Source organism: Bos mutus, chromosome 21, assembly GCF_027580195.1.
Source record: "Bos mutus isolate GX-2022 chromosome 21, NWIPB_WYAK_1.1, whole genome shotgun sequence".
Lineage (NCBI taxonomy): Eukaryota > Metazoa > Chordata > Mammalia > Artiodactyla > Bovidae > Bos > Bos mutus.
The window spans coordinates 45,703,164-45,716,081 of record NC_091637.1 but is presented as its reverse complement, the minus strand read 5'-3'; the positions used below and the strand labels follow the sequence as shown (position 1 = coordinate 45,716,081).

At 43.3% G+C, this 12,918-nt stretch overlaps 1 long non-coding RNA gene across 1 annotated transcript in view; it reads left to right on the top strand.

Moving 5' to 3' along the window:
* The window catches only part of LOC138984349 (uncharacterized), a 44,800-nt gene extending 33,288 nt beyond the window's left edge, over positions 1 to 11,512 (top strand). Inside the window, exon 4 of the long non-coding RNA XR_011461594.1 lies at positions 11,376 to 11,512. This is a non-coding gene — a long non-coding RNA (uncharacterized lncRNA). The remainder of the gene's footprint in view (positions 1 to 11,375) is intronic.
* Positions 11,513 to 12,918: the final 1,406 nt, after the last annotated feature.

Here is a 12,918-nt window from a genome sequence, read left to right as displayed (position 1 = left end):
GCAGTGCTCTGGAGCTACAGATATGGCCTGTAAACTGGTGCCCCCTCACCTCAGCCCCATATACACATAGTCTCTCCTCTGTGACTCACTGGACACAGTCTTTAGAATGGTCTTCTTTAAACCCCTTTGCATCATGTCACTTTTCTCTCAGGAACTTCCAGGGACTTCCTGCTGTCAATCATTTTAAATCAAAATTCATCTAAGCAGGTCTGCCTTCTAACTCCACGGTGACCTCCATTTTTATTGCTTCTCAGCATAGACCTCTCTCCCTCTTCACCAGGCCAAGAAGAGCTACAGAACTCTTATTTATGCTTGATGCTGGGTGATACTCACTCTGCCTAGACCCTTCCTGCTTCTGGCTTCAGCTTGTATGTCTGTGGTCAGCAGGGCTGGAGCTTTATTTCTAGGGCCCATTTTGATTCCACCCCAGAAGCAGTTGCTCTGTGCCATGGCAGGGTGAACCCCCACCCCCACCTTTCCTCTATTTCATGCTGGCAGTGTCCCTTTTGGCCCCAAGAAGTCCCCTGCCCCCATCTGAGTCCTCTTCCACAGCATGGCTCAGGACTGACACCTTCAAGGGAACTTTCTTGTGATTCGCTTCATTTTGTATTTGCGTGTATGGACTAGCCTGCTTGCACTGTTGGCACTGACTTTGTGCTCAGTTGCTCATCGTGCCCAGTTGTTTGCAGCCCCATGGACTGTAGCCCGCCAGGCTCCTCTGCCCATGAAAATTTCCAGGCAAGAATACTAGAGTGGGGGCCCATTTCCTCCCCCAGGGGAATCTTCCCAACTCAGGGATCCAACCCACATCTCTTGCATCTCCTGCATTGCTAGGTGGATTCTTTACCACTAGTGCCACCTGGGAGGCCCCTTGCATTGACTTTACATGGTCCTAGATTGTGGTCTCTGCTGTATTCCACATCACTGCTGCTGCTGCTAAGTCGCTTCAGTCGTGTCCGACTCTGTGCGACCCCATAGATGGCAGCCCACCAGGCTCCCCCATCCCTGGGGTTCTCCAGGCAAGAACACTGGAGTGGGTTGCCATTTCCCTCTCCAGTGCATGAAAGTGAAAAGGGAAAGTGAAGTCGCTCAGTCATTTCCGACTCTTAGCAACCCCATGGTCTGCAGCCTTCCAGGCTCTCCGTCCATGGGATTTTCCAGGCAAGAGTACTGGAGTGGGGTGCCATTGCCTTCTCTGTCCACATCACTAGCTGGATTGTTAACTCCTACAGAGCAAGCATTTTGCCTTCGGCTATTTCTATATCCCTCTTAGGTGTGGTGAACATAAGCCATAATAACTGGTGTTCTTTGTGATGACTGTGGCCTGCAGGCTCTGTCTAGAGTGAGCTCTTGGATGCTTGTGGTCAGCTTTTGGATGCCCCCCCCCCGCCCCACCCTGGGCTGTGAGAATATAGGAGCACTGTACCCCTCTGAGGTGAAACAGAGGAAGGCAGGGCACACCAGCCAGATGCAGGCTGTGGTGGGAAAGCTTCCAGTGGTACAGATTAAGCTGATCCCTGCACAGGCCTCACTGCAGCGGAGCCTGCCCCCTCCCCTCCCCCACTTCCTTGTAGCCTCTTCCTGTTGCTTAGCCAGATCCACTTCCCATACCTGGAAGCAGAAGGAGAGAGGAGATTGTTTTCTGCTACCCACAGCAACATTCATACAAATTGAGCCTCATTAGACTTGGTGGCTGAACTCATTTGACTTGCCACAACCCTGAATTCAACAGGACTCAGGACTCTCTGATTTGGCAATGGCTTCAGGGCAGCTTTCTGAAGTATCAGACTTCTGGATAAACCTCAGCCCCAAGTCTGTCTTGGTTGGCTTGAGTACTCTGTTCACATCAGCCACAATTTGAATCCTCTCTACTGCCTTCCCTGAAGAAGTAGACTGCTTCCCATTCCAGCCCTTCATGTTGGTCCTGAGGGGCTTTAGGGTCTTAGTAATGATGAAAAGTGAAAGTGTTAGTCACTCAGTTGTGTCTGACTCTTTGAGACCCTATGGACTATAGCCTGCTACACTCCTCTGTCCATAGAATTATCCAGGTAAGAATATGGGAGTGGGTGGCCATTCCCTTCTCCAGGGGATCTTCCTGACCCAGGGATCGAACCTGGGTCTCCTGCACTGAAGGCAGATTCTGTACCATCTGAGCCACTAGGGAAGCCCTTAGTAATGATAACACCACCTTTCTCCCAGGAAACAGCTTAGGCTGCTACTTAAAAGTGTTTCAAAGTCAACAGACCTTGATACTACTGTATAAAGTCAGCACATGGTCCCCTTATTTTACAAAAGGGAAAGGGAGGCAGGTAGTCATCAGGACACTTGCTGGGGCCAGAGGGGAGAATCACTATATGCTTTTTCTCTCTTGTACCTTCTACATCTTTGTCTTAATTTTAAAACCAAGATATTCTATGAAACCATCTCAAACCAATATTAAAATGCCCCTCTAGGTGCACTCAGCTTGTCAAATGTTATTAAAAATAAGAAAAGTATATGCTCTATTTTTATGATTTGTTAAAAAAAAAAAAAAAAGTCCTCTAGTCAGTCATTTCTGATTCAATCAGGTGAACTGGGAGGCTGTGAATTTTTAAGGGAAGTGTCAACAGCTTTCAAAAGGGTGCAGAAATCTTTGATCTGAACATCTATCAGCCTTGTCATTCCGTTTCCATTAACTCCACTAATTCACCCTCCTGATTCCCCCGTTTTTATTAAAGGGGTAGGTTGACCACTATTAAGGTAAAAAGTTAAGATGTGGAGAGAACTTTGGGGAAACTGCCTGTATGCTGAACAAGTTAGATAAGGCTTCCTTAGACTGGGGTTTAAACCCTCACACTGAACCAAACTGCAATCCAGGACAGTTCCTCTGAGCCTGGCTGCTGCCTCAGGGTTCTTAATGTTGTTGGGGAAGGGAGTACGAGGGGTGGGCAACATCTTTCACTTCTCCTTTCCTTCGCTGAAGAATAAATCTATTGTTACTTGCTCTTGCCTTATCCTCATGTTGCTACTTAATACTACTCACATCAGTCAGTGTTCTTGAACACACTGGTAATAAATACCCTGAGGCCATTTTCCACTGCATCTAGGGTACTGCTTCCTGATTCCCTGGCCGTGAGGATCCCATCTTCCCAGATCTCTCTCTCTCACACGCACATGGACTCCCACACACCCACCTTTCCGCCTACCTACCTGTCTGCTGGACTTTAACCCAACAGACTATCCTGACCATGGCTCCAACACATGAGAAACAGATCAGGATAATCACCCTGCTCATTTCAGATGTAATGTTTGCACTTTTTCAGGTAACTGGGGAGAATGCTACGATGTGCCCTTTAAATGAGTCTCTTTTTTATATTTAAACAAATTTTTATTTTATATTGGGGAACGACAGAGGATGAGATGGCTGGATGGCATCACTGACTCGATGGACGTGAGTCTGAGTGAACTCCGGGAGTTGGTAATGGACGGGGAGGCCTGGCATGCTGTGATTCATGGGGTCGCAAAGAGTCGGACACGACTGAGCGACTGATCTGATCTGATCTGATAGTTGATTTACAATGTTATGTTAGTTTCAGGTATATAACAAAGTGATTCAATTATACGTACACATATATCTATTCTTTTTCAGATTCTTTTCCCATATAGGTTATTACAGAGTATTGAGTATCCTTCCCTATGCTATACAGTAGGGTTTTAAAAAAATATTTTTGTTTTGTTTTCCTTATTTGTTTTTATGGAAATTAATTCCTATTGTACGGCATTGTGATTTGGTTATTCATATATATACATCCTTTTTTAATATTCTTTTCCATAATGGTTTATCATAGGATGTATTTTTTAATTGGAGGATAATTGCTTTACAATGTTGTGTTAGTTTCTGCTGTACAACGACATGAATCAGCTATCAGTATACACATATCCCCTCCCTCATGAGCCTCCTTCCCACGCACCCCAATCCCACTGCTCCCGGTTGTCACAGAGCATCTAACTGAGCTCCTTGGGTTATGCAGCAGCTTCCCAGTAGCTAGCTATTTTACACAGGGTAGTATATACATATATGTCAGTGCTATTCTCAGTTCATCCCGCCTTCTTCCCCCGCTGTGTCTGCAAGTCTGTTCTCTACATCTGTGTCTGTATTTCTGCCCTGCAAATAGTTTCATCAGTACCGTAAAATGAGTTTCTTTGTAAGAGAAAGCAACAACTACCACAAACTTACCTGGAAGGTACAGACAAAAAATGAAGATAAGTCATTTAAAATGCTTGTCCTCTGTGGAGGTGGCTTAGGTTGAGAAAAAAAGGTTTCATGGAATAAGAAAAAAATCCCTTTCCACCTAGTGGCTTCCTAGGATATTGCCATTATGGTACCTTTAACCCTATGGCCGCAATTGTGAGCCTTGGTGGGTTAGGAAAGGTAGCCTGTGCAGCACAGAGGCGTCTGCTCTGCAGAGCACAATACCCCCATGTCAGGAATCGTGAGCGCTGGGCACACCAGCCGGATGTGTTGGGAGAATCAAATTATTTAACTGACAGAATCACATTTCTTTTACCCTTACCAGGGAATGTCATTCTGGTGACTGAGACTATTATCAGTGTTAAATTCATCAACCATATTTACTAAATATAGAAGAATTGAAAAGAATATTTACTTCTAATGACCCAAATGCTGATAGTAGTATCAGCTAGGGTCTACTTTTAGGAACATAGGAACAAAATTAGGGGGAAAATGTGAATAAATTCTAGTTATTTTCTTAAGTGAGGGTACATGGTACACATAATGTGGAAATAATAGCAAATCTTCCTAAGAAACATATACAAATTGCATTCTGCCCGACAACAGTGAAACTGAAGACGTTGAAAACTGTGATCATTCACTCCCAGCTTCATCTTATTCTTCTATCCTTGTTACTTACCCCTTTACTTTTACTTCCTTATTTATTTTACTTTTGATCTCATGGTATATGTATGCCTATATCACCTCAAGTTCTTAAAACAAGTAAAATGTACATAAAATAAATAGGGCTCATACTGTTAATGACTTGGAAGGAGTGTGAGAAACTTGATATTTCAGTAGGAATATCTCTTACAAGCCACCTCTGGAATTTACCACTGAAGAGGTTTCCCACCAGAGTGAAGGGAAGCAGTCTTCTCAGATCATGTGAGTTACCTAAGACAGCTGCTATATCATACTTTTTTTCTCCCCTTTATATTCCATATAGTAAAATATCAAATGTGAGGCATCTGTTGACAATAAATCATTAACTTGTATTCACATCACTCCATGGCATTTCTTCTCAGAACTATAAACATCTGTTATTATTTTAAGGTTGGGTCCCAAGGAATCTAAATCCAAAATGTGATGATAAAAAGCAAGTGATAATGGTTTTTGGAAGTATAGCAGTCCCTTATTTGACAGATTGCTGAACTTAAATGATAAGCTTCAGTTACAAAATAGTAGAAAATGAGGTTTAAGATTTAAGTAACATCAATGGAGAAGGCATTGGCAACCCACTCCAGTACTCTTGCCTGGAAAATCCCATGGACCGAGGAGCCTGGTGGGCTGTGGTCCATGGGGTTGCTAGGAGTCGGGCATGACTGAGCAACTTCACTTTCACTTTTTGCTTTCCTGCATTGGAGAAGGAAATGGCAACCCACTCCAGTGTTCTTGCCTGGAGAATCCCAGGGATGGAGGAGCCTGATGGGCTTCCGTCTGTGGGGTTGCACAGAGTCAGACACCACTGAAGCGACTTAGCAGCAGCAGCATACTGTCTTCTTGGAGAAAGAAATGGCAAACCACTCCAGTATTCTTGCCAGGAGAATCCCAGGGACGGCGGAGCCTGGTGGGCTGCCATCTATGGGGTCGCATAGAGTCAGACATGACTAAAGTGACTTAGCAGCAGCAGCAGAGAGTACAACTGAGTAAGATTTTAGAATAATGCTCATGAATATATAATATCTAAAAATATCTTCTGTGACATTACTTGCAAGACCTGGGTAAAGGAAATTATAATAGCCATGTGTATACACATATGAGCTTCTCTGTTGGCTCAAATGGTAAAGAATCTGCCTGCAGTGCGGGAGACCCAGGTTCGATCCCTGGGTTGGGAGATCTCCTGGAGAAAGTAAGGGCTACCCACTCCAGTATTCCTGCTGCTGCTGCTGCTGCTAAGTCGCTTCAGTCATGTCCGGCTCTGTGCGACCCCATAGATGGCAGCCCACCAGGCTCCTCCGTCCCAGGGATTCTCCAGGCAAGAGTACTGGAGTGGGTTGCTATTGCCTTCTCCAATGCATGAAAGTGAAAAGTAAAGTTTCTGGGGCTTCCCTAATGCCTCAGATGGCAAAGAATCTATATAGCAGTTATCAATTTACAACATAATTTTCTAAATTTATTGTCTATTTTGATTATTGTATCTTCTTTGTGAAGTAGGTTTTATAGATCTTATTTTAAAATTGGGAAAACTGGACTCATAGAGGCCAAATGACTTGCTCAAGGTCATACAGTCAATCATTGAGAAGGACCTCAGGCAGGGCAGATACTAAAATTCCCGTTATATAAATGAGAAAAAAAAACTCTCCGGAAACACTTGCCTGAGACTATGAGGATTGTGATCAGTGGAAGCTGAACGAAGAAACAGACTTTGCCTTTGGCCTGCATTTCTCTTTTGGTCAGTGCCTTGCAGAAAAACCAGGCCTATGACAGTTGGGTTTGGGAAGGTCTTTGGAGGCAGATCAGAGACAAGCATCACCCCTGCCCTAGGAGTAACTCTGTTGCTCAGTTCTCCTAGTACCCTGCTTTCCCTCTGTGCTTCTTCTCAGGGTTTCCCAGTATCATTGTCAGTGCTGCCAGGACTGGTGGGATGATGGTGGAGAGGAGCCCAGGCCATGTGCTCCCAGTGTGACTCTGCTGCGTTCCCCAGGCCCCTCATGGTCCACACAGACTTTGACTGTGACCTCCTCCTGTTTTCATCTCTCCCTATGATCTTTCAGTGATGGCAGCTCCTGACAATACAAAACAGCTCGTTCTATTTGTTTTTCTTACTAGAAATGACAGAGAGAGAGAATCTAATAAGCATGGTTCATCTTTTTATTATTATTGAAGTAGAATTAATTTACAATGTTATGTTAGTTTCTGGTGTACAGAAAAATGATTCATGTCCAAAGGGGAGAAATGTAGAATAATTCCCACCTAAGTTTGCATAGATGATGGGTCATTGTGGCTGAGGCAGGGCTGGGAGACTTCACAGGGACAAAGGGGTTTGGATTGGATCTTGAGGTGTACAGACTTTTGACCGGTCTAGGAAGGAGAGGTCCTGAAAGGGGGCCTTATAGACAGAGGAAACAGCACGTACAAAGGCTCAGAGGCTTGGCTTGAGATAGCACACCATGTTCAGGAAGAGCGAATCGTCCTGTGTGGCTGAAATGCCAAGTCTGTGGAGGAGCACGCAAGAGATGAGGCTGGAAAGTTAGAGAGGGCTAGACTTGTGACCCCCACTAGGAGCATTAGGAACTGTGAAGATCTTTTTTTTGGTTGTCATGGTGATTAGGGATTATTACTGAGAAAGATATTGTGCACAAAGAGGAAAATTGCTGTGTCTCAAAGCCAGTAGGGGGCTTCCCGGGTGACTCAGTGGTAAAGAGTTTGCCTGCTAACACAGGAGACACAGGTTCGATCCCTGGAGAAGGAATTGGCAACCCTCTCCAGTATTCTTGCCTGGGAAATCCTATGGAAGAAGGTGCTTGGCAAGCTATAGTCCACGAGGTTGCAAAAGACTTGGATGTGACTCAGAGACTAAACAACAACAAAGCCAACAGGGCTTTCATCGAGAAACACTAGGCTGGACCCTGAAGGCCTTTCAAAGTCTTATCAAGGAATTTAGATTTTTATCTCAAGAAAGATAGTGGTGAGAATAAGGAGTCTGGAATGGTCTCTAGATTTTGGTTGGGCAGTTGGTTGGGAGGTAGTTCGAATCACTGAGGCTGGGATTATGGGGAGGAGGGGGCAGAGGTGACAGATGGTAGGAAAGATGAACTCTCCTTGCACATATCACAGATGGATGGAGGAGGCATCTGTGGGAGGCACTGCTTAGCTCAGGAGAGAGGTTGGAGGAGAAATGATGACTGGGGAGCCCTCAAAACATCAGTCAGGTCAAGTCATAGGCATGAATAGGTCATCCCTGGTGAATGTGAATCTTCAAGGTCAACTTTTAATCTCAGGAAATTTTCCTGCTTCCTATTCAGTGTGTTCACAGGAAACACCAATTAAAATTAATTCCAACCTAAGCAAAATATAATTAGGGAGATAAACTTGCTGCCAAAAATATAATGAACTCCAGAATGAAATGTGAAATTGATATTAGCTCACTTATCTGATACATTTATAAGATGCTCTACAAAACCTGGTAAGTTAGGGTGGGAAATATTTTAGACATTTTAAGGAGATTAGTAACAGAAAAAGAAACAAAGGTATGTCTTCCTCTTCCTTCTTACGACTCTCTCCCATTTAGGCTGGGTGATTTGGACTCTGAAAGTCTCTGGTCCCTTCGTTCAGTTAAAGTTTTTTCTGACATACTGCATTTGCCTAGAAGGAATATACAAAATTCATTTCTGCTCCCTCTTGCTGCAGAAATTACACTTAGCCACTATTGTTAGTCTGAGTATGCCTGCCCACAATACATTTTAAAAATACATTTAATGTATTTAATGTATAATTTTTCTATGATCTAGTGATTTAAATCTTAGTTTCAGTGGAGAAAGTCAAGCCGCTGGAAATATTGGCCCATTAATTAACCTATGAAGAGAGGAGTCATTGGAGAGATAATCTTTGGAAGTTATTTTTAGTAGCAATAGCAGTGTGTTCCTCACTACTTCGAGAATCCCATTACTGCAGTTCACACTAACTTTGATTTTCAGGTTGCTTGCCACTAAGATAATTTAGGTTATGTTGCTGGTTTTTAAAATAGATGGGAGTCATTACTGTTTCTGAAGACAATATTTATCCTGCCTTTGAGCCCTCCCTGGGGAGGGTGTGGGCACAGAGATTGATTAGGAGCTTTTATTTTCCTGGGATGACCTGTCATTTAGATGACTGTCAAAGCAAAATGTCCATTTGTATCTGACAGTACAAAATATCTGTACTCCCATGTTCTTTCCAGGTGAAATAACTGAGAACACTCTGTGGACAGAGTCTTATTTAAGAATTTAGTGCTGAAAACAATATTCATAACAAAAAACAATGCAATCAGAAAATGGGCAGAAGACCTAAGTAGGCATTTCTCCAAAGAAGACAACAGGCACATAAAAGATGCTTGACATCACAAACTATTAGAAAATGCAAATCAAAACTACAATGAGGTACCACTTTGATGATCAGAATGGCCATCATTAAAAAGTCCGCAAATAACAAATGTTAGAGAGGGTGTGGTGAAAAGGGAACCCTCCTACATTGTTGGTGGGAATGTAAATTGGTGCAGCCACTATGGAGAACAGTATAGAAACTCCTTAAAAAACTTAAAATAGAATTAAAATATGATCCAGCAATCGCATTCCTGGGCATACATCAAGAAAAAATTATAATTTGAAAAGATACATGCACCTCAGTGTTCATAGCAGCACTGTTTACAGTAACCAAGACATCAAAGCAACCTCAGTGTCTACTGACAGATTAATGGAAAAAGAAAATGCAGTACATATAGGCAGTGGAGCACTGCTGCTGCCGCTAAGTCACTTCAGTCATGTCCGACTCTGTGCGACCCCATAGACGGCAGCCCACCAGGCTCCGCTGTCCCTGGGATTCTCCAGGCAAGAACACTGGAGTAGGTTGCCATTTCCTTCTCCAATGAATGAAAGCGAAAAGTGAAAGTGAAGTCGCTCAGTTGTGTCCGACTCTTTGCGACCCCATGGACTGCAGCCCACCAGGCTCCTCCGTCCATGGGATTTTCGAGGCAAGAGTACTGGAGTGGGTTGCCATTGCCTTCTCTGAGTGGAGTACTACTCAGCCATAAAAAATAATGAAATAATGCCATTTGCAGCAACATGGGTAGATCTAGAAATTATAAAATGAAGTCAGTCAAAAAGAGAAAGGCAAATACCATGTGATAACACATGTGGAATCTAAAATATGACATTAATGAACTTATCCACAAAACAGAAACACTCATAAGCACAGAGAACAGGCTTGTGGTTGCCAAGTGGGGAGGAGGCAGGGGGAGAGATGGAGTTAGGGGTTAACATATGCAAACTATTACATATAGGATGGATAAACAACAAGGTCCTACGGTATAGCACAGGGAACTATATTCAATAGCCTGTGATAAACCATAATGGAAAAGACGGTGAAGAATTATATATGTGTAACCGAGTCACTTTGCTGGAACAGCAGAAATTAATACAACATTGTAAATCAACTATACTTTGATAAAATAGAATTTTTTTAAGAAATGAAAAACAATATTCACATAGAGTTGCCTGAAAACATGTAGTCTATAATTTCCTTATGATTGTTTCCCAAAGTGTCATCTTTAAATTTCCCTTAAATGTAAACAGGTATTATATAATGAAAGGACCAAATTATTATTTTGGTAAAACTCTGGATTAAAGTTTCTTTACTGAAGGGCTTCTTAGAGCATTTAGCATATGTTAGTGTACTTATAAATATCTATAAGGTCTAATAAGAATATGCAACATTACCCAAATGTACTTAGCCACAGTGATCTTTGTTTTAATCATATTTCAAGGACTACTCATGTTCCTCACAACACACCTTATTCTGCTGCTGCTGCTGCTAAGTCGCCTCAGTCGTGTCCGACTCTGTGCGACCCCATAGACAGCAGCCCACCAGACTCCCCGTCCCTGGGATTTTCAAGGTTGCCATTTCCTTCTCCAATGCATGAAAGTGAAAAGTGAAAGTGAAGTCGCTCAGTCGTGTCCGACTCTTAGCGACCCCATGGACTGCAGCCCACCAGGCTCCTTCTTCCATGTGATTTTCCAGGCAAGAGTACTGGAGTGGGTTGCCATTGCCTTCTCCTTATTCTAGATATTCTAAATTTTATCCTTGGATCAAGTCAGTTCATCGGTGTTCTGAGTACTTGGCTACATTATTCTAGTCTCTCTGTCATAGAATTACTTCAATTAGTCTATATTGAAGGACATTATAAAAATAGACCTAAAGAATTTACTGTTGTATCTAATACAGGTAATATCCTGGAACACACTGTCTGTAGCTCAGCCAGAAACCCTTTGGGAGACTTCATGGGGACATTTCTTTTAAGCCAACGCAGGGATGGTTATGCTTCATCTGAGCAACTTTTCTTTTTAAATCCTGCATGTACTATCAAATTTTTAACTTGAGTTTTCTTTTTTTTCTTTGCTTTGACTGCTAGGTAGTTCAGAATGGAATTTGCAGCCTATCACTAATGATGCTGTGTGACTATATGGTATGTACTTTGTACAGATTTTTCTTGGTTTACATATGATTTCTTTCCCATAATTTCCACTTATTTCCAAGTTTAAAAATTCAGTTCATTCTCTCTTTCAACAAATATTTATTTGGTCCTTTCTATGGACAAGCACTGGTCTGGGTGTTAGAAATACAATGGTAAAAATATCTATGGTCTTTGCTCTTCAGATCTTTCAGTTTACCAGAAGATGATGTGTATGTGAGTGTGTGTGCTGGGTTCAGTTGTGTCTGACTCTTTGAGACCCCATGAACTGTACTCTGCCAGGCTCCTCTGTCCATGGCATTTCTCAGGCAAGAACACTGGAGTGGGTTGCCATTTCCTATTCCAGGGAATCTTTCTGACTCAGGGATGGAACCCATGTCTCCTGTGTCTCCTGCATTGCAGGTTGATACTTTACTGCTGAGCCATCCAGGGAGCCCACAGGAGGATCAGATCAGATCAGATCAGTCACTCAGTCATGTCCGACTCTTTGCAACCCCATGAATCGCAGCACACCAGGCCTCCCTGTCCATCACCAACTCCCGGAGTTCACTCAGACTCACGTCCATCGAGTCAGTGATGCCATCCAGCCATCTCATCCTCTGTCATCCCCTTCCCCTCCTGCCCCCAATCCCTCCCAGCATCAGAGTCTTTTCCAATGAGTCAACTCTTTGCATGAGGTGGCCAAAGTACTGGAGTTTCAGCTTTAGCATCATTCCTTCCAAAGAAATCCCAGGGCTGATCTCCTTCAGAATGGACTGGTTGGATCTCCTTGCAGTCCAAGGGACTCTCAAGAGTCTTCTCCAACACCACAGTTCAAAAGCATCAATTCTTCGGCACTCAGCCTTCTTCACAGTCCAACTCTCACATCCTTACATGACCACAGGAAAAACCATAGCCTTGACTAGACGAACCTTTGTTGGCAAAGTAATGTCTCTGCTTTAGAGTACTAAATATACAGTACACCATATCCAATGCAATATGGTCTTGATGGGGGATGTATAAGGAGGATATCTAACCCCTATGGAGAGATCAGAAACACCATTAAAGCTACTACATACAACCATCAGAAATAAGCTTCTTTGATTATGCTAGCTTAAAATTGCTTTGAACCCTTCCTTTGTCCTGCGGTCAAATACCCTGGTGCCCATCCCCTGTCCTACCTTGCATCTGGGTGTGGCACCCCATCACTTCATTGCTTTGCTGGTTCCTCCTGTTTTGGTGCTTGGGCTAATGCCTGCTCTCATTTCCTGCTAGGAGATTCTGCAAACCATGGCTAAACATACCTAGCCTTGGCTATTCTGTTTCCAACAACCCACTGTCTGAAGACCCTTCAGTATCCAATGAACTAGACATAGCCAAAGAGAGGGTACAAGAGGGAAGAGAAGTGTGAGAAGACAGGAAAATTAGTTAAGGAGGGATCCAGAGGAGTAGCCGTCAGAGACGGGAAACACAGAGCAGCTCAGGGTCATGGAAGCCTTGGAAG